The sequence below is a fragment of the Cavia porcellus genome, unplaced genomic scaffold (assembly GCF_034190915.1).
Source record: "Cavia porcellus strain 051 isolate PalLab524CR breed Dunkin Hartley unplaced genomic scaffold, mCavPor4.1 scaffold_2, whole genome shotgun sequence".
Lineage (NCBI taxonomy): Eukaryota > Metazoa > Chordata > Mammalia > Rodentia > Caviidae > Cavia > Cavia porcellus.
Genome location: NW_026947485.1, coordinates 110,402,089 through 110,428,012, shown reverse-complemented (window position 1 = coordinate 110,428,012; position 25,924 = coordinate 110,402,089). Strand labels below are relative to the sequence as shown.

At 38.5% G+C, this 25,924-nt stretch overlaps 1 long non-coding RNA gene across 1 annotated transcript in view; it reads left to right on the top strand.

Annotated features, from left to right (window-relative positions):
- The window catches only part of LOC134475255 (uncharacterized), a 39,673-nt gene extending 14,848 nt beyond the window's left edge, over window positions 1-24,825 (top strand). Inside the window, exon 2 of the long non-coding RNA XR_010046312.1 lies at window positions 22,020-24,825. This is a non-coding gene — a long non-coding RNA (uncharacterized LOC134475255). The remainder of the gene's footprint in view (window positions 1-22,019) is intronic.
- Window positions 24,826-25,924: the final 1,099 nt, after the last annotated feature.

Here is a 25,924-nt window from a genome sequence, read left to right as displayed (position 1 = left end):
CCTGGAGGTATACTTCTGTACTGGGAACCCTGGCGGAACCCTTGGCAGTTACTGGAACTTCAGTCCAGCTTATAGCTGTTGATTTCTTACTGTGGAGGTTAACAACTGGATCTCAGAAAGGTGCTATTGTGGGAAACTTTGTCTCTAGTATTAAAAACTTTGAGTGCCAAATTAATTAACTCCTGCTGTGGGGTTTGAGGGCCTGCCTCCGGTTTCTGCAACTTTTTCCAACTTTCTGGAGCAGACTGAGTAATAAAATGCATTTTAAAAAAAGCAAAACCAAAAAAAAAAAAGGGGTAGAAATGACACAGAATTTCAAAAAAATAACATTAAGAAGTCATCACTAGTTTACATATTACATATTGTTATCTTAGAAGTAGTTGTTATAGTTATAAAATCAAAGCATAAAAAATGAGCAGATAAACAATGACAGCACAAACTATTCTATTTGATGAACTAACAAAAACTTAGTAGTATGACTATCTATCTTGCACATTTAAACATGCATACAGCTATATCTTTTAGAGCACTTTCTTTTCCTTTCATTATTACAATATCTATTATACATTTTGGATCTTATTACTCTTTCAGTTTTTTTATTATTTATTTTTTACACTAGAGAGACAATATGATATTTACAAATGTGAGTCTGATTTATTTTGCTTAGAAGGATAGTCTCAAGTTACATCCATTTACCAATAAAAGTCTCAAGATCATCCTTTTTATAGCTGAGTAATATTCTATTATATAAAAATACCACATCTTTTTATCCATCCCGTGGTTGATGGGCATTTTGGTTGTTTCTAAGATTTAGCTATTACAAATTGCATTGCTATAAACATGGGTGCACATACATCAGAAACATGACCTTGTCAATTTTTCTGGGAAAATAGGAGGAAGGAATAGCTTGAATGGAACTTCCAATCCTAGTTGTTTGAGGAATCTCCATACTGATTTCCACAGTGGCTGCACCAGTTTACACTCCTACCAACATAAAATGCATTTTTAAAGTCAGTTGCCTTCTGGGCCCAAGGCTGTATAACACCTGAGGCAGGACCTAAACTGAACTGGATTTTATCTTCCATCTTGCTGGTTTCCTTCAGCCTGTCTTAACTGACTTCCCTGTGTGCTGCTTTGTGGAACTCTTCAATCAAGCAAGTGATCATATAATTATGTCTCCTTTGAGCAGGGAATTCTCTGTGTTCATATAGCCAGTGAAAGTCCCAACTTGGGTTGGCCCCTGTGGATGGCCACAGCTTCCTTTAGAAGGCTCAGTTCAAGGTGCCTACAGTGGTTCATGCGGCCTGAACTAAAGTCCAAACATGTTCTCAATCCCTGGGCAAGATGGTAGAAGAAAGGATAGCTCAGTCATCAGAGGTGAAACTGTAAGACTGAAAAAGGTACTGAAATTCCTGGATATATTTGGTGAGACTGGTAAGAAAGGAACCCAGAAGCTGACTAATCTGAGGCAAATCAAACAGGGAGAAGGAAACACAAACTCGAACAATTTCCTTGGCTCTCACCACCTTCTGAAGTAGAAATCAGGGAGCAGGGGTTGAGGAAAAGCACCAAACTGCAGACCAGATTATGTATGGAGCACATCAGGAATGTAAGGAGGAGGTTTTGATTCAGAGGGAAGCGCGGGATAGACAGTTAGGACAGGTTTCAGATGGACCAGTGCTCAGCTGCACCAGCGATGGTCAGGAGTGCCCGGAGGAGCAGCAGGGGACGGGAAGTTGTTCAGCTGGGGGTGTGAGTGTAGGAGAATGCCAAGGGAAGGCAAGGTCGTCAGGGCTTTTCATCAGGCAGGAATTAGCATGCAAAGAAGTGGAAGGGATGCAGACAGAAGGGTAAGGAGGAGAATTTGGGAGGGATCACATGAAGAACACAGAATAGGAACACTTCGACATGTGAAGAAGGTACTTTAGACCACTTCTTTATCTTACTGCAGTAATTATATGGCTCTTGTAAAAATGGAAATATCAAATGTACCATGGATAGGCCACCGAGATTTATCATCCAGTTCAAACTGTGGCCCTGCAAAAAAAAAAAAGAAACCTCTTAGGTTTCAGGTCAGGAGAGAGACTGAGGAGGTCTGAGTTTCCATAAGAAGCAAGTCAGAGTGCATGAATGGAGAACTGAGGATGGACAGACCCTACTGTAGTACAGAGGTGTGGGAGAGAGGCTGTGGAGGTCTCCTGCGGGGACCCAAAGCATGAAATGTGAGTGACAGCAAGGCAAATGCATTTGCACTTTGTGAGACACTCCAGGGAAGCAGCCTTCAGGATGCAGTGCTTTTGGAGGCTGGTGCTGGCGTTTAAAAAACATGAAAAGCAGGGCACGCCTCTCTCTGACTTTATGGGGGTCTGTCTGCTGCACCCAGTATTAAGCCATATGTCTTGTTGCTTTTACAAAATCCTGTGGAGTGGTCTCTGCCTTCACCTTGCAGTCCTTACAATAATACGTCCAGTTGGTAAGACTGCAGGGCATACTTTTTTTTTTTTTTTTTTTTTTTGTCTTTTTGAGACAGGGCTTCACTCTGGAATTCAGGCTGGCCTTGAGCTCACATTGATCTTCCTGCTTCAGCCTCCAAATGCTGGGATTACAGGCCTTGAGCCAACATGCCCAGCCTACATTATTAGTAAGACAGGAGTTTAGCAACATCTCAAAAAATACATATACTGGTACTTTCTGCCCAGCAATGCCATTCTAGGAGTTACTCTGACTATATACCTACAGTCATAGGATAAGGCATGCAGACAGGGTAATACACTGAAGCATTATTTCTAACAATAAAATACTGGAGCTGTATAAGGGAATGAATGAATAAATTATGACACATACGCACAGCAAAGCATTCTGCCTCCTTTAAAGTCATGAGGACAATCTATGGACTGATGGTATAAAGCAATATCCTAGATATAGCACAAAGAAAGGTACAAAAGTTTTCTACTCTGTCTCTCTCTCTTGTTTTTTTGCTTTTTATTTTTTAAGACAGGGCATTGCTATGCAGTATAGTCTGGACTTGAGCTCACTGTGTAGTTCAGGCTGGCCTTGAACTCATAGCAGTCTTTCTGTCTCAGCCTCTCAAGTGCTGAAACCACAGGTGAGCACCACCATGCCCAGCTAAAAGAGCACTTACTGCGAGTCATTAAACTCTGCAAACCTGAGTTTGGAGGCACATGCCTGTAATCCCAGTATTTGGGAGGCTAAAGTAGGAAAATTGCTACAAGTTTAAGGCCAGCTTGAGTTGCATAGCGAGACCCTATCTCAAAAAATAAACAAGAATAAAGTAACTCTGTGTACTATTTACTTCCCAGGCAAAAACATGTTTCATAATTGATGAAAACAGTTTTAAAAAACACAAAAGGCTCTGAAAATTGTCCTAAGAGTATATAAAAAACCAACACCCCTTTATTCAATAAGATCTATTGGGGCTGGGGATTTAACTTAGCACCATAAGCGCCTGCCTTGCAAGCGTGCCGTCATGAATTCAATCCCTGGTACTGATTTTAAAAAAAGGTCTATTAAATGTTGATATTATAACATGTGGTCTGTGATGCTGGAACTATCTCTCCCAGTTCTCCTGTCAGCTCTGTCTGATGGAAACCACTCTAGGTGGGGTATCGCTGCTGCAGCCACTGCCAGCCAAGCACTAGGGCATCTTCCCAGTTCTGTGTTACAGAGAAAAAATTCCACATACATGTAGACAGGCATGACTATAGGGCTCTTTTCTTTTTTCATTATTATTTATTTTAAAAAGGAGATTAAGATAAAAGAGGACGTAACAACACAGGTCAGAACAGAACAATTTAAGCAACATAGTGTTTCACCACAAGATAACCCGACATAACAGTAGTTACCATAGTGTCTCTTTCCTTGAAATATTTGAGTATAACTTCTTATACTATAGATTAAACGTAACAAGACAGAGTAAAACCATTCAAGAGAATAAAAGTATTACAGGGTATTTAGAACCAACAGAAAACAAACAATGGTTTCTATATTATCTCCTTGTCTATAAAAAATTTTGTTTGTACTATCACATATAATAAAATCCAGTAAGATACAACATGATAAAACCGATGGAGACAGAACAAAAGCTTGATGGGACTTCAAAACAAAATGATATTAAATCAGCACTAGCTATTATAATGTCTTGTTTTCTTTGAAATAACTGTTTCCACCATCACAAACAATAAAATCGAACAACCCAGAATAAAACCATTCCAATTAATGAATGAAAACATTATAAGGCTTCAAAGCAATATCATGGGGAATCATGATTACCACATAGTTTTATGTATTCTTACCATTTCTTACACTAGGGAAACTATTCGGCATTTATACATGTGAGTTTGATTTATTTCGCTTATGAGTATGGTCTCAAGCTGATGATCATTATGATCATTCTTTATAGCTGAGTAGTACTCCGTTGCATAAAAGTACTACAACTTTTTTATCCATTCCTCAGTTAATGGACACTTAGGTTGTTTCTAAGATCTGGCCATTACAAATTGTGCTGCTATAAACATGGGTGCACATACATCACTATGGTACGATGTTTTCAGTTCTTCTGGGAATATGCCTAGAAGTGAAATAGCTAGAACAAATGGGACTTCCAATCCCAGCTTTTTGAGAAATCTCCAGACTGAGCTCCACAGTGGTTGCACCACTCTACACTCCCACCAACAGTGCAGGAGAGTTCCTTTTTCCCCATAGTCTCTCCAGCATTTGTTGCTGATAGTTTTGTTAATCCTGGCCATTCTTTCTGGAGTGACATGGAATCTCAGTGTGGTTTTAATTTGCATTTCTCTAATGAGTAATAATGATGACCATTTTTCATGTATTTATTTGCCATTTGTATTTCTTCATCTGAAATTTGTGTATTCATCTCAGATGCCCATTTTTGGATTGGATCTTTGAATTTTGGGGGTCTGATTTTTTTAAATTCTTTATATGTTTTAGACAGAAGTCCTTTGTCTGAGGGACAGTTCACTAAGATTTTTCTCCAGTTTGTGGGGGTTTTTTCACTATGCTGGAGATTTCTTTTGACATGCAGAAACTTTTTAATAAGAGGTGATCCCAGTTATTGATTCTGGGAATTATTTCCCATGAGGTTTGATTCCTGTTCATGAATTCTCTACCTACCGCTATGTCTTCAAGGTTTTTACTCAATTTGTCTTCCAATCGATTTAGTGTTTCTGTTTTAATATTCATATCTTTGATCCACTTAGATTTTAATTTATTACATGGTGATAGGCATGGGTCTAATTTTAGTTTTCGGCATATGAAGAGCCAGTTTTTCCAACATCATTTATTAAAGAGACTGTTGTTACTTCAGTGAACCTGTTTGGCCCCTTTATCAAAGATAAGGTGGTTGAGTGTGTTTGTAGTTGTGGTTGTATCTTCTAATCTATTCCATTGAGCTTCAGCTCTGTTTTTATTCCAGTACCATGTTGATTTTACTACTGTTGCTTTGTAGTATAACTTCAACTCAGGGATTGTGATGCCTCCTGCTTTGTGTTTGCTGCTTAGAACTGTGTTTGCTATTCTAGGTCTCTTCTGGTTCCAGATGAATTTTAGGATTGATTTCTCTAGATCTATGAGGTATGTTGATGGTATTTTTATTGGGATTGCATTGAATCTGTATAACAGTTTTGGGAGAATGGCTATTTTCGCAATATTTATTCTTCCTATCCATGAGCAAGGGATGTCTTGCCACTTTCTGAGATCCTCTTCAATTTCTGTTTTCAGTGTATTATAATTTTCCCTGTATTGGTCTTGCACTTCTTTCGTGAGAGTAATTCCTAAATATTTCATTTTTTGTTGCTAGTGTGAAAGGTGTGGCTTCTGTTATTTCTCTCAGTGGTTTTGTGGTTAGTGTATAGGAATGCTATTGATTTTTGAGTATTGATTTTGTATCCAGCTACAATGCTGAATTTATTTATTATATCTAGGAGTCTTTCAATGCAGTTTTTGGGGTCTTCTATGTAGATTATCATGCCATCTGCAAATAATGATAATTTAACTTCTTCTTTTCCTATCTTTACCCCTTTTATTTCTCTCTCTTGTCTATTTGCTCTGGCTAGTATTTCCAGTACTATATTAAATAGCAGTGGTGATAAGGGACATCCTTGTCTTGTGCCTGATTTCAAGGTAAAGGCCTTCAATTTTTGGCCATTTAGTATGATACTGGCTGTTGGTTTGTCATAGATGGCCTTTATTATATTGAGGTAAAGACCATCTATTCCAATTTTCTGCAGGGTTCTTATCATGAATGAATGTTGGACCTTATCAAAAGCTTTTTCTGCATCTATAGAAATGATCATGTGCTTCTTACTTTTGGTTTTATTGATATGGTGTATTGCATTTATTGATTTATGTATGTTGAACCATCCCTGCATTCCTGGGATGAATCCACTTGGTCATGGTGTATAATCTTCTTGATGATTTGCTGCATCCTATTTGCCAATATTTTATTGAGGATTTTTGCATCTGTGTTCATTAGGGAGATCGGTCTATAGTTCTCTTTTTTAGTTGGGTCTTTCTCAGGTTTTGGTAGTAGAGTAATATTTGCTTCCAGGCATGACTTAGGAAGGATTGCTTCCCTTTCAATTTCATTGAAGAGTTTGAGGAGTGTCGGCATTAGGTCTTCTTTGTATTTCTTGTAGAATTCTGCAGTGAATCCATCTGGTTCTGGGCTCTTCTTTGTAGGTAAGGACTTACCTACATTTTCAATTTCACTAATAGAGTTTGAGTTATTCAGCAGTTTTACATCCTCTTGATCTAGCTTTGGTACTTCATATGCTTTTAGGAATCTGTCTATTTCTTCTGTGTTATCAAACCTTTGAGAGTAGAGGTTTTCGAAATAGGTGTTGATGATCTGTATTTCTATAGAGTGTATAGTGATTTTGCCTTTTTCATTCCTTATTGCATGAATTTGAGCTTTTTCTTCTCTTTTTAAAATAATATTGGCTAGGGGCTTATCGATTTTATTTATTCTTTCAAAGAACCAACTCTCTGATTCATTGATTCTTTGGATTGTTTTTTTTTTTTTTTTTTTTAGTCTCTATTGCATTGATTTCTGCTCTGATTTTTATAATTTCCTCTCTTCTTTGGGCCTGACTTGCTCTTCTTTTTCTAGATGTTTGAGGTGTAACATCAGACTGTTTGTTTTCGTTCTGTTTTCCTGATGTGGGAACTCAGTGCAATAAATTTTCCCCTGAGGACAGCTTTCATTGCATCCCACGGATTCCAGAAAGTTGTATTTGTATTTTTGTTTGCTTGTAGGTAATGTTTAATTTCTTCTTTAATTTCACCTGTGACCCCCTGATTACTCAAGAGTGTGTTATTCATTTTCTATGTGTTTGTGGGATTTTTGCAGTTTCTTTTATCATTAATTTCAATTTCATAGCACTATGATCTGATAACATGCATGGGAGAATTTCAACTCTTTTGCATTTATTTAAATTTGTTCTGTGGGCTAATATATCATCTATTTTAGAGAATGTCCCATGTACTTCTGAGAAGAATGTGTATTCTGATGTTGTTGGGTGGAACACTCTGTATACGTCTATCAAGTCCATTTGTTCACAGGTGTGATTCAGTTCTGTTATTTCTTTGCTGATTTTCTGTCTGGTTGATCTGTCCCCTGGTGTTAATGGTGTGTTAAGGTCACCTGTTATAATTGTATTATTGCTAATTTGGTTTTTTATTTCTGTTAATACTTGCTTTATATAACTGGGTGCTATGGAATTTGGTGCATATATATTTAAGATTGTTATCTCTTTCTGTTGAAGTTTTCCCCTAACCAGTATGTAATGACCTTCTTTATCTCTTCTGATCATTATTGGTTTGAAGTTCACATTGTCTGCAAACAGAATAGCTACCCCCAATTTTTTTGGGTTCCTGTTGCATGAAGTATTGTTTTCCATCCTTTGACTTTCAGTCTGTGAGTATCCTTTTGGGTTAGATGGGTTTCTTGTAGACAGCATATGGTTAGATGTTGTTTCTTGGTCAATTCTGCCGGTCTGTTTCTTTTAATTGGTGCATTGAGACCATTTACATTATGGCTATAACTGTTATATATTGGTTTATTGTTGACATGTTATCTTTCTGCTGTTGCATCTTTATCTTTCCGTTCTGTTTAATTGTTTGCTTTGCTTAGTGTTTTTTTCCTAAGTGTATCTAAACTGTCTTTCAATATTTTAGGCAGGATTGGCTTGGTGATCATGAAGTTCTTCAGCTGTTCTTTGTCATAGAAGTATCTTATTTCTCCATTGATTTTGAAGGACAGTTTTTCAGGATACATCAGTCTAGGTTGGAAATCATTTTCCTTTAGATTCTGAAATACTTCACTCCATGCTCTTCTTGACTTTATTGTTTGTGCTGAGAAGTCTGCTGTGATTCTGATACATTTTCCTTTATAGGTGATCTGTCTTTTCTCTCTGATAGTTTTTAATATTCTATTCTTATGCTGGATTTCTGGGATGGTGATTATTATATGCCTAGGAGTTAGTTTTATTTTGGTCATAACTATTTGGAGTTCTTTATGCTTCACTGATCCTGGTATCAGTTTCCATTCTCATGTTTGGGAAATTTTCAGCTATTCTCCAAATATCCTCTTGACATCTTTTATATTGTCCCCTTCTATTTCATTTATCACTATCAATCATATGTTGTTTTTCTTTGCATCATCTTGTGGTTGTTGAATTGTTATTTCGTGATTCCTTGTTATTTTTGGTGGGATCTTTTTTTTTTTTTTTTTTAAATCGGGACTGGGGATTGAACTCATGACTGCCTGCTTGCAAGGCAGGTGCTTATGCCACTGAGCTAAATCCCCAGCCCCAATTCCTTGTTATTTTTAAAAGATCTTTCCTTTCTTGTTCACTAGCTGAAATCTTGTCTTCAAGATCTGAAATTCTATGTTCACTTTCATTGAGGCAGTTTTTACAACTTTCAATGGGATTTTTGATTTCCTGCATATCTCTTTGCATCTGCTTTATGTATTCTGTTTGTTTCTTACATTGTTTATCCAGAGATTCTACCTTTTTGTTTAGTTCCTCCAATTTTTTAACTGTGTCTTCTTTAGATATGTTCAGCATCTCTTTCATTTCTTTTATCATTTCTTCTTTTACCTGGGAGATTATTTCTAGTTTGAATTCCTTTAAAGCTTCCAGGAAGTGCTTCTTTATTTCAGTTGCTATTATGTCAGGTATTTCAGGTGTGTGGTATATATTTTCTTCTGGGAAAGCTCTTAGGAGCTATGGCTCCTAAGGTTTCTTGGGATGGGCTGGAGGTTTGAGATTGTATTCTGGTCTTTTGTTTTGTCATTTTCCTATATTTCTGTGTTTCAAGTGTTATTCCAAGGCTTCCCAAGGGCCTATTGGAAATCCTCTTCTATGCCCTCAGTTCCTGGGACTCTGGCCACGCAGTTCCCTGGATTGAGAGGGTCACTGGGGATGGAGCAGGAAGGCCCAAGCCCTGCAGGGCAGGTTGAGTGTGGCAGGAAGCTGTGAAGTTCTTTGGCTGGTGGGAGCAATGATCCCAAACTCCTGGGTTCATGATGGTGCAGGGACACTCACCTCAGGCTGCTCAGTTTCCAGAATTTATGGCACAGGCAAGCCCAAATCCCCAGAGTCTGCCAAGCACAGCAGGAAGTGGGGAAGTTGATGCAGGCAGGCTCAAGACCCGCTGAGCTGGTCCAGTGCAGCAGGAAGTTGTGGAGTTCCCTGGCCAGGGCTGAAGTGAGGATCTTAAACTCCCTGAGCTTGGGGAATGGTGCAGGGGCACTCACCCCAGGCCGCCCAGCCTCCGGAACTGAGGGCACCAGCAGGCCCAAAAGTCCAGAATCCACCAAGCATGGCAGGTAGCAGGGAAGTTGGTGCAGGCTGGCTCAAGACCCACTGAGATCATCCAGTGCAGCAGGAAGCCATGGAGTTCCCTGGCTGGGCCAGCACGAGGATCTTAAATTCCCTGGGTTCAGGGGATGGTGCAGGGATACTCACCCCAGGTCATCCAGTTTCCAGAATTTAGGGCACAGGCAGCCCCAAAAGGCCCAGTCTGCCAAACACAGCAGGAAGAGGGGCAGTTGGTGCAGGCAGGCTCAAGACCCACTGAACTGGTCCAGTGCACCAGGAAGCTATCGAGTTCCCTGGCCAAGCCAGAGCAAGGATCTTAAACTCCAGGGCTCTTTTCTTATACCAGCCTTAGTTACAAGGCATCTTTACCTCAGAACAGCATGCCAAGAATACTGGAGAGGACCCAGTGTGTCCTCACCCTAGCCCAATAGTAGGGTGCAGGTTTTTTGGTTTTTTTGTTTGTTTTGTACCAGAGATTGAACTCACATTATGCTTTTCAGGCAGGTGCTTATACCACTGTGCTAGATCCCTGGGACATGGTGCAGGTTTTATAAAAGGCCAAGACCAAAAGTGGTCTCCTCTATCCAGTGCCCTGTTTCAAAAGCACAGTTGCTACTCTGAGGAAGCAGGCCTGTGCACACTACTTGTTTGCACTTGGTGTGTACCATAATCAAGACCCAATACTAGGGACTGGGGATATAGCTCAGTGGCATAGCCCCTGCCTGGCAAGTGCAACATTGTAAGTTTGATCCCCTGATACCAAAATAATAAAAATAAAAAAGAAGTAATATTTGTAAATACATAAATACTTGTAAATACACTTGGTTTGGGGTTAGATGAATCTAAATTATCCTAACATCTCAAAGTAATGGCTCATGATGAATTAATGATGGGTCATACTGAGTCAAATGCTTTATGGAAATAACTACAGTAATCTCATGGACTAAGCCAAACTTGACAGCAACCTCCATATTAATATTTGAAGATTATTTGTATTACAATTTTTTCTCAGAAAAACTGGAAACATGCCAAATATCCATCAATGGATTAAGAGATAAATTATGTCACATACACATTAGTATTTGATCAGATATATTTCACAATAAGAGGGAAAAAACTTCTAGGCTTTTTATTGTTGCTATTGTTGTTATGGTACTGATACAGGAATGACATAGGCCCTCTAAATGATATAAGGGAAATGTTACAACTTGTAATCAGCTGGATGTCTGATGTGGCAGGTTTGTATTCCCCAAAATGGAAGAAGAATTTCTGACGAACAACAGAAGTTAGCAGTAGGAAATCTTATTGAGGGAAGGACAGCTCCTGCCTGAGAAGGACAGGAGAGGATGCAGAAATTGGGTGCCCAGAAGCCCACTTCTCTAAGGAAGGTTTTTATAGACTCAAATCACAGGTGGGTACAAAACCATGAGGTGGGTAAAGGTGGGACAAAACTATGGTCAACCAATAAGGTTACAAGTACAGTTGGTGGGAGGTGGGGACTGCGACCAAGTGTAGCTGCCTAGGTAATATTGCCAGCAGGGATGCAAGTCATGTAGCAAGAGTGAATAGGGACCTGTCTTGGAAAGGATGGGTCAAGAGGTCTTGTCACTCACTCGGGTGACTAATGCTTATTTAGAATACCTATCATTATTGTTTATCCCTTGAGGAGTATGTAGATGTGGCCATTTTGCCTTTGTCTTGAGGCCTGGCCCTCAATGAATGCACCTCAACCCACAGTGGTAGTGTAGCTTATCTTCTGCACTGAGGCCCTGGAGGGCCTCTCCCTGTATGACAGCCTGATATTTCTACCTGATTTAGCTGCCTATGATAATACTAGAGATTAAACCCAAGAGCAACAGGAAACTGATAGGCAGCTTTGGGTATGAGGAAGTCTTTTCAACTGGGGGTTCTTTAGAGAACATAGGCCATTTTGTGAGAAACACTTGCTTCAGTGTCTCCCCTAAAGAAGAGACAGTAGACATTTTTAAGATTTCTTGGGTTCAAATTCACAGTTGATCACTCATTTGTTAAATTTGCTTAAACTCTCTGGGCCTCAGTTTATCTGTAAAATGAGAATGATTCATAGAGTTAATGTGAGAAGTAAATGCATTTACCTATGTAAAACAGTATCTTGCTACAGTAAGTACTAAATAAGCATTTGCTATTGCTATTTTCATTATTCAGGAAGATATTTCCAATTTTCTGCCTTGAAAACACAAGTCTGGCTACTATTATTCTGGAAATCAGCTGTCTAGGGAAAATGCCTACTCATTTTCTTTGCCATTTCTGTGTGGGTTTATGCCCTTATTTTCTCCTTATGAGGGAAGTCAAGAAAAGAGCAAAGGCTAATATATGTATTTACTCTCCTATCTTTATGGAAGGATTTGCTATGCAAAAGAACAACATAAAGTCACTCTACTGAAAAGTTGAAATTTAAATCATGTATGTTAAGAGCATCATAAAAAAATCAGACTGACATGAAAATCATTAAAAATTAAAGATAATGGGGCTGGGGATATAGCTCAGTGGCATAAGCACCTGCCTGGCAAATGTGAGGTTGTAAGTTTGATCCCTGGTACAAAAAAAAGTCAAAAATTAAAGATAAGCAACCAAGTATGAAAATGATTTGCAAAAGGATTGAGATGTCTTAGAAGGGGGCTGGGGATTTAGCTCAGCAGCATAAGCACCTGCCTTGCAAGCTGGCAGTCATGAGTTCAAATCCCAGTACCGATAAAAAAGGAAAAAGACAAAAAAAAAAAAAAAAAGAGATGTATTATATGCACATACTGTTATAGGCAGTTGAGTTAGAAATATTATAGGCAGTGAAACAGGGCTGGGTCCTTGGAGGAGCCAGTGCAAAAGCCTAGGTATCTTGCAACTGTGGGGGAGACAGACACCTCCTGCTGTGGACCAGCCCTCAACACAAAAGATCAAACAAATGCATTAATATCCTAAGGATTGATATTCTAAATAGCTCCCTACCACCCTGAGTAAGCCAGAATCACCATTCCAACCTCCTAGGGAAGAGTCACTGCTCTCCAAGAATGCCTGCTTTCTATGTGACTCGCTTCCCCATTTGTCCCTAATGTAATCAATTTTACCTAACTGGTTAACCATAGTTCTGTCCCACCTTATGCCCATCTGACTTGTGAGTTCCCAGTTTTCCCCACATTGTACCCATCTCTTTGCTCTATAAAAATCCCTGGAAAAGACAAAGTCCCTGGCAACTCGCTTGAGACCCCTTCTGTCTCTCTCAAACAGAAGCTTTCTTTCTCTCAATAAATGTATTCTACCTTAACCTCCATTGTTCCTAAAATTTATTGTTCAATTTTAGAGAACACCAACTCACGGACATAGTAGGTTGGGAGTTTCATTCCCCTATATCAATACCAATTCCTCACACTGCATGTAATCATATGTACTGCAAACAGGTACTAATAAAAATTAAAAATCAGATTTTCTGTAAGAAAAAGGATTTACAGCATGTACAGTGTAGAAATAAAGACCTATCTAAATGAGAATTTAAACTTGGTATACCAAAGGAATCATTCACTCTTTCCTGTTTTTTTTTTTTTTTTTTTTTTTGTATTTTTACTGGTAGCAGGGATCAAACTCATGACTGCCTGCTTGCAAGGCAGGCGCTTATGCCGCTGAGCTAAATCCCCAGCCCCTCCTGCTTTTGACAGAGAATCAAAGTGCTGTACACTAGCAAAAAGAGCTTCGTTATGTTTGTGTTATGCCTAAGTTATATAACCAAAGTACCTGTAATGCCACCATACTGTTCTGTATGCATCATTTTTTCTGGGTGACCTAATTGATATGTTAATCAATGCTCCCCTCTGTAAAGAACTGTAAACCCCTGGGAACCTGACTTAATTGATATGTTAATCATTACTGCCCTCTGCAAACAATAGATGTTATCTAAAATTGAGTGCTAAAATAAATTGACAAAGGATTGTTAATTCCTGCTAGACTTCTCTGTCCTCTGCAAAGGGAAACAAAGGTCTTTCTCATTCCTTAGCAGATTTCCTGATCCATGCCCATAACCCCTTACTTTATAAACCATGCTTTCTACAAAAAGTCTGGAAAATTTTGAGGGAGACACACAGCTTTTGCAAACTCCAACTGCACTGTGTCACTGGGTCCAGTATAAAATAAATCAGCACTGCTTTTTAAAAACATGTCTTGCCCCATTTTTGGACTTGAGGTTGGGGGTGTAAGAGCTTGTTTTTGGATTACAAGAAAAGCAAATGAAAAAGGTTAGCAGGGCAAAAAAGGGAAGATTTAGGCAAGTATGGTAGTGCAAGCCTGTGATTCCAGCACTCAGGGAGCTGCAAGTTTAAGGCTTGCCTGGACTATACAGTGAGCTCAAGGCTGGCCTGGACTAACTGCATAGCAATTCCCTGTCTCAAACAAACAAACCTCACCAAAACTGAAGCAAATAAAAAAGGAAGGTTTTGTATATGTTCTTGTGGAATTTTTGGCATAGGGAAGCTGGAGGCTGGCTAAGCAGAACCAAGACATCTTGGGGGATTGGTTTGGGGAGTATATTTCACTTTTGCTGATTGGAAGTTGGCAGGAACAGGTGAAGGACAGCAGAAGCCCTTAATCAAGTCATTACCATTCTGTGTGGGTCACTACAAAGCTCTTGTCTAGCTCCCTAGACTGTTTGTGGGACAAACTTCTATGGGTATTTTTATTCTATCTCTCAAAGTTTAGCATTTATATATGTAGCTTGACAAGAAAACCTTAGATGTTCCAAATGGCCAAAAGATAAATAGAGTTTCTAGATTTGGAATCAAAAGTAGCAAATTCAATAGATTTGAATCATAGTTAAATTTAATCTATGAAAATGAGCATTTGTTACTTTTGTTACTGAGCATTCTCAGACAACTGAGAATGGTCAAGAAAAAAATGAGGAGGATTCAAGCAAAGATGGTGGATAGATAACAGCAGGCTACAGAGGCTCCCTGAGTTAATCAACTTAGAATTCAACATAATACATGTGGGGAGCCCTGAACAGAGGGAGATTAATTCTCTCATCCCAAGAAGAAACTAAGGTGAGAAGAACCATTCAAACATACAGTCCTGGTGCTATTATTGGAACAGCTAAAGGTTCAGTGCTCCCGATGCAGCGGGCGACTTGCTGAGCCATCCAAGGTCCCATCGCTTCTACTCACTAGAGGCACAGTCACACTGAGGTCGGGGGTCAGCCAGCCAAATGGAGAGCTGAGCTGGTGGGGAGCCTGCATTGACCTGTGGTGAGTGATGGGAGTGGAGCCATTCCACAGAAAGGGGGGCTCCAGTGGATGACATTCTGGGACCAGGCAGGACTGGCAAGTACAAGGGGCAGCAGTGACTTCAGTCAGTTGTTCCCTTCTCAAATGGGATTGGTGGAATGAGCTAGGCCTGGGTCACATGACTTGGCTGAGACCCAATAGGTTATCCAAAATTAATTCCCTACAGCAACAGCACACAGTAATGCACTGAAGACCTCAGAAGTTTGACTCACCTGGAGGGGCAGTGGAGCATAGTAATACAGTGCAGGCCTCAGCAGCTTGACTGATCCAGAGGGGAGGGGCCAGCATACACTGCCCCTGTTTGCAACTCATTAGCACACTGCAATGGGAAGGGTTACCTAGCCAGCATGCTTCAGAAGAATTGTAACCAACAAAGAAAGAAACTGAGGCCTCCTGGAAGAAACGAAAAAGATGGGAAGAGGAAACAATAAGAAAAAGTCCCCAGGGCCCAACCCTGAGAACATTGATCCAACACAGGTAAATACAAAGGAGAATGAGAACAGCAAACATGCACTATCAGACACGGCACAAGTGGACATAAAGAGATATCTTCGGGATCTCATAGATGAGTTCAAAAGTGAAATAGTTAGCCAAGTAAAGCAAGATATAAGAAGATTAATAAAAGAGATGCCAAGCACCCCTCAAGAAGACACAGACAGAAGAAGGGAGGAATTCAAACAAAGGAGAGAACCATTTGATGAAGACTATAAAGAAAATATAGAATACATGATGCAGATTGAAAGAGATCACCAGGAAATTAAAAACTCTATGGAAGGACAGCAAATCTGCTTGAAAGAAACTAAGGGTAGATTGTCCAAACTGGAGGACAGTTTTGCAATGTGGGATTAGGAAAGCAAAAACTTTTTAAAAATAACAAGGAAACAAGCAGTAACAATACAAAGGCTAGAAGACGACAAGAGGATCTATAACTTGAGAATAAAGAATGTGAATGAAGAAGCAAGGGTACAAACAAAAGAACTACAAAGATTATTCACAGAAATAATTAAGGAAAACTTTCCAAACATGGGAAAAGGAAATGATATTCAGATGTATGAGGCATACAGAACTCCAGCCACCTACAACCAAAACAGAGCTACACCCAGGCATATAATAATCAAGATTCCCGAAATTCAATATAAGAACAGAATATCAAAAGCTGTTAGAGACAAGAAACAGATCACCTACAAAGGAAGGCCCATCAGAATAATGGCAGACTTCTCAACACAAACCATTAAGTTAAGAAGAGCCTAGAGTGAAATATTCCAAGTCCCAAAAGAAAATAACTTCCAGCCCAGATTGATATACTCTGCTAAACTGTCTCTAGAAATTAATGGAGAAACAAAATGCTTCCAAGACAAAGAGAAACTTGGGAAATTTGCAACCACCAATCCAACTCTCCAGAGAATACTTCAGGGCATTCTAGAGAGAGAGAGAGAAAAGTACTAGGACTCCAGGAACAGTGGCAGAGAGGCCTCAATTAATGGAGCAGAAAACAGAATGAAGAAGATAAGCAGACAACTGATGGCAAAAAAAAGAGCATAACAGAAATGAGGCAGAGAAGGTTGGTTATAATCTCTAATATAGATGGCCTTGATACACTAAATTAAAAAAAAAGAACCACTCATGTAGTAGATCAGGAGGTAGGGTTCACCGAGATGCTATTTATAGGAAATATAATTAACATGAAAAAGAGTACATGGACTGAAAATCAAACATGAGAAAACAATGCTCTATGTAACAGAGAACCAGAGAGTAATAGGGGCAACTAGACTAGTATTTGTGGATAGGTTGAAAAGACAGGCTTTAATAGGTAAAGGAATACAATTAGAGATCAAGTCCAGGAGAGAGAAGGTTTGGAACCACTTGGGTAAGTACCAGGTTGCCCCCCGCCCCCAATTTAAAACCAAGGGTCTTAGTCAGACCCAAAAATTCACAGTGTACCCTTGAGAAGTGAAAGGGGAAGGAGGGTCTTAAAAAAGATGGCAGAAGATACTGTTAATAGTGTATCAGGATTTAAAACCCACATTACTTGCACCACTCTGCTTAGATAAATTTTATTTTGTCCCAGTTTGTCTACTTGCATTAGATTTGAGGGCACAGACAGCTATCCCCAAAACATCAGGATATAGCACAGTAATCATCTTTAACTTCCTATTATCTTAATCTGGAGCCCTGTATGACTTATACTCTTTTATAATGACTGATCTTAGTTAAATCTGGTTTGTTTGATTGCTGTTTGGGATCGACAGATTTTACTCAAAACTGGTATGATTGATAGTATCAAGTCTGAGAGTATAGGCAACTACCCTGAAGATGACAAGACTCTACAATACACATTCTGGTTTGATAACTGTCCGTTTTTGAAGATTTATAACTATATACAAAGTTGTGTTTTTATTAATACTGTTATGTACTGATATATTGAATTATACTATGTCTGATGATATAGCCAATTCTATTGAAGATAATAAGAGACAACACAGAAATTATGATAGAACTCCTTGTACAATGGTCTTATGTGTCTTTTTCATTTCATATGTTTCAAACATATAGGAATATGTTTTGTTTTGCCTTGCTTTGTTTTGTTTCTCCCTCTAATATAGAAAGGATAGAAATACATGTTAAGACTCATGCGTGTGTAGAATGTATAAACAGTTTATGAAAACTGATCTTATGACATATGATGAAATGAACAGATACTTTGGAAAAAAAGAGACACTACAGTACCCAGTGCTAATACTGGGGTGTCATAATGTAAAACCCAGCAATAGTATTAATGTTTGTTTAGAGTGATATTAGCCTGCTTGGGTTTGTTCAATCTCAACATAATTGAAGATATAGATAACTGCATGTATGTTTAAGTGTATAGGATTGATAACCATATTACGAAGTTTTTTTGGATAGTTGAACAGAACTGGTTGCAGTCTTGCTGTTTGAATTCCCACTTTATATGCTCCACTTTAGTATCTTGAATAACTATTTGTTTTTTTTTTTTTTTTTCTTTTTATCGGTACCAGGGATCGAACTCACGACTGCCTGCTTGCAAGGCAGGTGCATATGCTGCTGAGCTAAATCCCCAGCCCTTGAATAACTATTTGTAAGAGAACAATCTGTAATCATCAACTAATGATTTCTTACAGTTTATTTATTTTTATTTTTATTTTTTTGTCTTTTTCGTTTTTACCAGTACTGGGGATCGAACTCACAACTGCCTGCTTACAAGGCAGGCACTTATGCCACTGAGCTAAATCCCCAGCCCCTCTTACTGTTTATTTTTTTCTTTGAAAGTATGTATTATTTCTACCCATTTTCTGTTTTGTTTAATCTTTCTTTAAAAAAAAATTTTTTTTTAAAAAGGCACTACAGTACCCAGTGCTGATCGTGGAGTGTCATGATGTGAAATCCAGCAATACTATTATTCTTTGTTCAGAATGACTTTAACCTGCTTTAGTTTGTTTAATCTCAACATAAATGAAGATATGGATAACTGCATGTATGTTTAAGTGTATAGGATTGACAACCATGTTACTAAGGTTTTGTTGGACAATTGAACAGAACTGTTTGCAGTCTCGCTGTTTGAATTCCCACTTTATATGTTTACTTTTGTATCTTGAACAACTATTTGTAAAAGTACACTATGTAAACATCAACTAGTGATTTCTTACTGTTTATTTTTTCTCTAAATGTATGTATTATTTCTACCCATTTTCTGTTTTGGTTAGTCTTTCTTTAAATAAAATTTTTTTAAATGAGGAAAATTAAAAAATGTTCATCATCATTGGTTATTAGGGAAATGCAAATTAAAACCACACTGAGATTCCATCTCACTCCTGAAAGGATGGCCAGGATCAAGAAAACCAACAACAACAAGTGCTGGAGAGGCTGTGGGGAAAAAGGAACTCTCCTACACTGTTGGTGCGAGTGTAGACTGGTACAACCACTGTGGAGGTCAGTCTGGAGATTTCTCAAAAAGCTGGGATTGGAAGTCCCATTTGTTCCAGCTATTCCACTTCTAGGCATCTTCCCAGAAGAACTGAAAGCATCATACCACAGTGATACATGCGCACCTATGTTTATAGCAGCACAATTTGTAATTGCCAGGTCTTGGAAATAACCCAAATGTCCATCAACTGAGGAATGGATAAAAAGTTGTGGTATTTCTATACAATGGAGTACTACTCAGCTATAAAGAAGTATCACATTGAGGTATTTATCAATAAATGGGTGCAGCTTGAAACCATACTCATAAGTGAAATAAATCAAACTCGCATCTGTGAACACCGAATAGTTTCCCTAGAGAAGGAAATGATTCAAATATATAAAAGTACATGATAACCATGATTCCCCATTATGTGGCCTTGAAGCCTTATAACATTTTCACTCATTAATTGGAATGGCTTTATTCTGGGCTGTTTGATATTATGGCCTGTGATGCAATGAATAGCTACTTTGAAGAAAATAACACATCATAATAGCTAGTGCTGATTTAATACCATCTTGTCTTAAAGCCGCACCAAACTATGGCTCTTCTGTCTCCATTGATTTTATCATGTTGTAACTTGCTGGATTTTATCATATGTGGTAGTATAAACAAAAACTGTTATAGGCAAAGAGATAATATAGAAAGCATTGATCATTTTTTCTATTAGCTGGTTCTAAGTACTCTACAATGCTTTCATCTACTTGAATGGTGTTACACAGTCTTGATATGTTTGATGCTATAGCATATGAAGTTATATTCAAATATTTCAAAGAAAAAGACACTATGGTAACTACTATTAAGTCAGGTTATTTGGTGGTGAAGCACTAGGTTGCTGAAAGTGTCATGCTTTAACCTGTATTGTTATGTTGTTATGCCCCCTTTTATCTCATCCTCTCCCTTATTCATTAAAAAATTACTTAATTTTTTAAATTCCTTTTTCAAACTAAGAGGAAAAAATAAAAAATCTAGCAGGATATATTATAGTAACTTTTTTGATTTCCTATCAACTTGAAGTCCTGTAATACCCCCATTATCTTGTTATGACTGATTAGACTCTATTCTGCTCTGTATGAAAGTATCAAGTATCAGAGTATAGGCAACTACTATAAAGGCAATAAGATTCACTATGATGCCCATTCCGGTTTGACTATTATCCTCTTTTGAGGTGCTGTAAGATTTACAAAGTTTAGGTTATATTGGTCTTGTTCTCTACTGTTATATTTAACTCTATAATACCTAAAGAGATAGACAATTCGTCTTAAGGATACAAGAGGCATTATGGTAACCATTGTTGATAACCTTGTACTCTGTTTTTACATCATGTGCTATGTCTATCCTTGGTTTTGACTGACAGCTTTGTTTCATCATGCTTGATTTTATTCTCTTACAAAAAAAAAGTAATAAGATCTAAGGGAGCAATAAAGCCCAAAATGTGTAAATTTTGTTGTAATAAAGAGAGGGAAAGAAAAATGCCCTGAAGGATACAATAGCAAGGGTGTTTAGGTGTGTTGCATAGAAGACCATATTAATAGTTTGGATTGAATTACTGAACACAACTGCTTGCAGTCTCACTGTTTGAATGTTCACTTTGTGTGCTTTGATCCTGTGACTTGAAACACTGTTTCTAAGATGATAGCGAGTAATCTATTAACTGGGGATAGCATACTGTTTTTTGTTTTTTTGCTTTTCTGTAGTTCTGAATTACTTGTACCCTGACACTGTTTTGTTTTGTTCTGCTTTTTTTTCTCTTTTTCTTTTTAAGTAAAATATTTTTTAAAAAATTTTTTTTAAAAATGAGGAAAATTACTCAACACTTATTCCTGTTACGTGTATATCATGGCCACTGTTCAGAGGTCTTAGAATGAGTGCTGGCCATAGGGTATGTGGCTGCAATTCCAGCACACAGGAAGTGGAGGCAGGGATCTCTGTGACATCTAAGCCAACCTGAGCTGCATAGTAAGTTTAAATTCAGTCTGAACAGTAAGACTGTCTCTGAACAAATAAACAAACACGTGATGATGAAGTGGAAGATGTAGTTAAAATACTTGGCTCACATGTGTGAGGTGCTGGGTCAATCCCCAGCCCTGAGAGAGGGGCTGTGTGAGTATGATGGACCTTACTTTGTCTTTAAGGAACAAATGGCAAAATTAATTTTGTTCTACAGAAAAGCACTGAGAAAGTTAACCCAATAGATAATATCAGCTACAGACAATACTATTAATATCTTATGTGTGATTTAAGGTGATGATTTCAAGCTATGGGTTATCATCCATTTGTAGATTGTGAGATCAGGATACAGAGTATTTATTCCTTAGAATGGTATTTAAAAAAAAGGCAGAGTATTATTTTTCTAATTAAAAAATTATTTTTGCCGTAACATTTAACTTTCAGAAGCCAGTATTTGGGTAAAATGTGGCTCCACTGTAAATATTAAAATAATTCAAAATTACAGGAGAATTTGAAGATAAAATAAATCCCATTTGTCAACTTGAGATCCTGTCAAACTTAAATTTTTCTGTTTATTAAAGGACAGTGTTATGGTTGATACACTGTGTCAACTTGAGAAATTTATAAGTTTAACAGAGACTCAGCAGGGAATCAGAGTTCTTACTTTATAAATATCCTCATCCTATGCAAAGTGATTTTGTGAATGCTACATCCACCCTGGGAGAGGGGGGTAGCCTGTATACAATATAAACCAAGAGAAGAGGTTTTTGTGTTTGTTTTGTTTTGTTTCTTTCTTTTTGTTCTGGCTGATGCCTTGAAGTGTTGCCCCAGTGCCATGCCACCTGCCTTGGAGCCAGCTGATTATGGACTGAAACCTCCACAACAGTGAGTTAAATAAACCTTTCCTTCCTTCATTTTGGGTTTCAGGTATTTTGTCCCAGCAACCAGAAAAAAGTAACCAAGACAGAATTTGGTCCCAGAGAAGTGGGGTTGTTGCTATGACCATACCTGACCACATCAAGAGCCTTTGGGAACGGCTTGCAGGAAGAGTTTGGAAAAGTTCAGAGCTGTAACCTGAATGTATAGAACTGGAAAAGCTTAGGCTGTTCTGCATGGGAGATTCTGGTCAAAGCTCAAGAGACCGGAAGGTTGACAGCCTGCTAGTAAAGACCAACCTTGGGAGGTTTCTGCTGTGAAGAAGGACTGCATTGGTTGCTGGACTCCACACAGTGTATGTTATGGCTTGGCAGGAAGTCTATTTTGCATGTGTCCAGAGGCTTTGCCTGAGATGGAGATTAAGGGCAGCAGACTGATTAATCCGACAGAAGAAAATTTCAAGGCAGTTGAATGTTGGGTGCTTTTAGCCACATTTATGTTGCAAATCAAGAGCAAAGCACCCAGCAAAATAATTTAAAACTTTATGAGTTTGGCCAGAAAGGAAGCTCCAGTAAAGCTGTGGACTATAAAAATATAGCTGAGATCTGTATTGCTGAGAAGGAACAGAATAGAAAAGATGGCCTGAAGGCATCACAAAAAGCAGCAAGTCTTGAACTTTTACAGCCTCCAAACTGCAAAAGTGAAAAACTGTGCTTTGAGAAAAAAGCCACAAAGCACCATGTTCCAGAATGGTGGCAGAGCCCCCATAAGGTTCCAGAATGGAGATAGCATAGAGAATCTGTTCCTCAGTATCAGGTTCAGAGTGCTCAGCAATCCAGACACTTGACCCCTACAGCCAAGAGGGAGCAAAGCCTGACCTCTGCTCCAAGTGGCAGCAGACCTCGGCATTATCCATCCACATGGTGCTGGTTTTAGGTACATACAGAATGCAAGGGTTCTGATATTAAAAAGGCTTCCACCCCAACTTCAGAAGGCCTGGGAGGCCAGGCAATGTGCCCCTGAGATGGCAGTGTGTGAAGCTGTGAGTGTGAAGCCAAAGGTGCAGTGGAGACCCCATGTCTTAATCATTTTTTACTCATTGCTGAGACAAAATACCTGAAGCCCAAAGTTGGGAAAGGAAAGGTTTATTTCTCACAGTTTTTGGAGGTTTCAGTCCACACTCAGTTGACTCCAAGGCTGGCGGGCATGGCTGGACCGCAGTTCATGGCAGCTGCAAACAGCAAACAGGAACCAGCAAAGAGCAAGACACACCTTCTTCCTGCCATTACATCACATCCTGGCTCCACCCCTATGTGGGTGGAGCACTGACACCGTCAATCCAAGCACTAGACAATGAACCATCACAAATTCACAATGCAAACTCATGAGGCCTGGGGGACACAGACATAAACCATGACACTGCAGAAGTTGGGAAAAGGCAGGAAAACATATCATCTTATAAGGAAACTTGCAATGAGGGAGCAAATCCAGCCCAAGAGGTCAGCTGTGGGTTCAGTAACCACCAGAAGTGCCATAGGGGTGGAGTCTCACAAGCCCTTTGGAGCTCACAGTTTGCCATATATTGCCTTACATGGTGCACATGAAACTACAGGACTTAATGTTTGCCTTGCTGGATTTTGGACTGGCTTTTGTCCCAATCTTTTGTACCCTCCTATTAGTAACTTTTGGAATGGGAATGTTTACCTTGTGCCTTTGCTTGTTGGAAGTGTTTAACTTTGTTTTCATTTGTACTGGTTCATGCAGTTAAGAGTTTGCCTTCCTATTAGAGAAGAGTTGAGACTTGAACTTTTCAGCAATACTCAAACTGTTCGGACTTTGGCAATTGTTAGATTAAAATGCCTTTTGCATAAAGGTATGTGCATGAGTCTTTGGGGGTCCAAGGACAAAATGTTATGTTTCTAATGTAATATAATGTTGATAGACTTAATGCTGGTTCTTAAGGATTGTTAAATTGTAAAATGCTAAGAAAAAGCATGCCTTTGTATCTGGAGGCTGATTTAAAGAAATATGTCTGGTTACCTAGTTGACAAGGGGTTGATTGTTATGGTTGATACATTGTGTCAACTTGAGAGTTTAGAAGTTTAACTGAGAGATTCAGCAGCAGAGTCTAGGTTCTTTGTAAATATCCTCAGCCTGTGTAAAGGAAGGCAAGGAGATTTTGTGAGTGCTACACACCTACCCTGCAGGGAGTGAGGTGGCCTGTGTACAATATAAGCCAGAAGAGTTTTTTTGTTGTTGTTGTTTTTGCTTTTTGCTTTGGCTGCTGCCTTGAAGTGTTACTCTAGTGCCATGCCACCTTGTCTTTGTGCCAGCTAATTTGGACTGAAACCTCCACAACAGTGAGTTAAATAAACCTTTCCTTCTTTCATTTTGGTTGTCAGATATTTTGTCCCAGCAAAGAGAAAAAAATAACCAAGACAGAGAGGTCAATAGTGAAATGATAGCCTATCTGTAGAATATTTTTTTAAAAATCCTTAAGCCACATGTTAGATAAAGGCTTAATGTGTAGAATACAAAAAAGAACTCCCGCAACTCCAAAATTTTTTTAAAAACCTTGAAAAATTATCAAAATGGCTTAAATAGACATTTCTTCAAAGAAGTTGCCCAGATAGCCAGAAGCACATGAAAAGATAGCATCACTAATCAGTAGAGAAGTACAAATCAAACCCAAACCCATTGGAATGGTTACTACACAAAATAAAACCCAGAAAATAGCAATGTTGATTAGGATATGAGAAATTAAAGCCTTTGGGACTATTGGTGGAATTGTGAAATGGTACAATCATTCTGGACAACAGTATATTTTCTAAAAAAATAAAATAGAATTACAATATGATTCAGCAATTCCATTTTTGAGTATATTAGATTTAATGGGTGAGTGATTTTTTTTTTTTTTTTTTTGCACTAAGAATCAAATTCACAACCTCACACTTACCAAGCAAGTACTTGGACTACTGAGCTAAATCCCAGCCCGTATACTAGATTGAAATTAGAATGCTGAAGAAATGTTTCCACACTTCATGTTTCCATCAGCATTGTTCATAACAGCCAATAGGTGGAAACAGCCCAAAATACCCACTGATGGATAGTTGAATAAACAAAGTGTGCTACATATGTACAATAGAATAGCAGTCTTAAATAGTAAGGAAATTCTGTCATGAGCTTTAACATTTATGAATCTTGAGGCTATTGTGCTAAGTAAAATTAACCAATCACAAAAAGACAAATACCTACATAAAGCCTTTAAAGCAGTCAAATTCATAAAAACAGAAAGTGAAATAATGGTTACCAGGACCTGAAGAAAGGGAAGTAGAGAGTATTTAACAGATGTGCCATTTCACTTTTGCAAGATGGAAAAGTTCTAAAGATCTGTTACAGAGACATGTAAGTGTATTTAACTGTACACTTAAAAACAGGTAAGATGGAAAGTTTTTTGTTATGTGTTCTTATGACAATTATAAAAAACAAAAACTAAAATAAGATACAGTGGATCCTCAAATTACAACCAGCCTGACATGCAAACAGTTTGGGTAATGACTGGCATTTTCATTATAGCCCAAAAGTCTTGAATTACGGCCTGAATGCTGGCCCTTGTGCTTCCAGATGGTCTCAGATACAGATTTAACCCTCAGAGAGTTTTGGCAGGAGCGTTACAACATCTTTCCTTTATGGATTGAGAAGTCCTGGGCCAATGTCCCCCAAAGACACTGAGATCCGCCTGTATACAGCAGAGGGACTTGGAAGGCTCTGCAGAGAAGCCAGAGCCTTCTGCAGTTGACAATTTAAGGGAATGAATGGTCCACTGTACCATTTAACTATTAACTTCCCAAAGTTCCTAAATGTTGGTGACAGTTTAACCTCACAACAAGATTTAATTTAACTCATCAGTTAATGAAGAAGCCAGGAAAGTATGATAATCAGTTCAAAAGAGAACA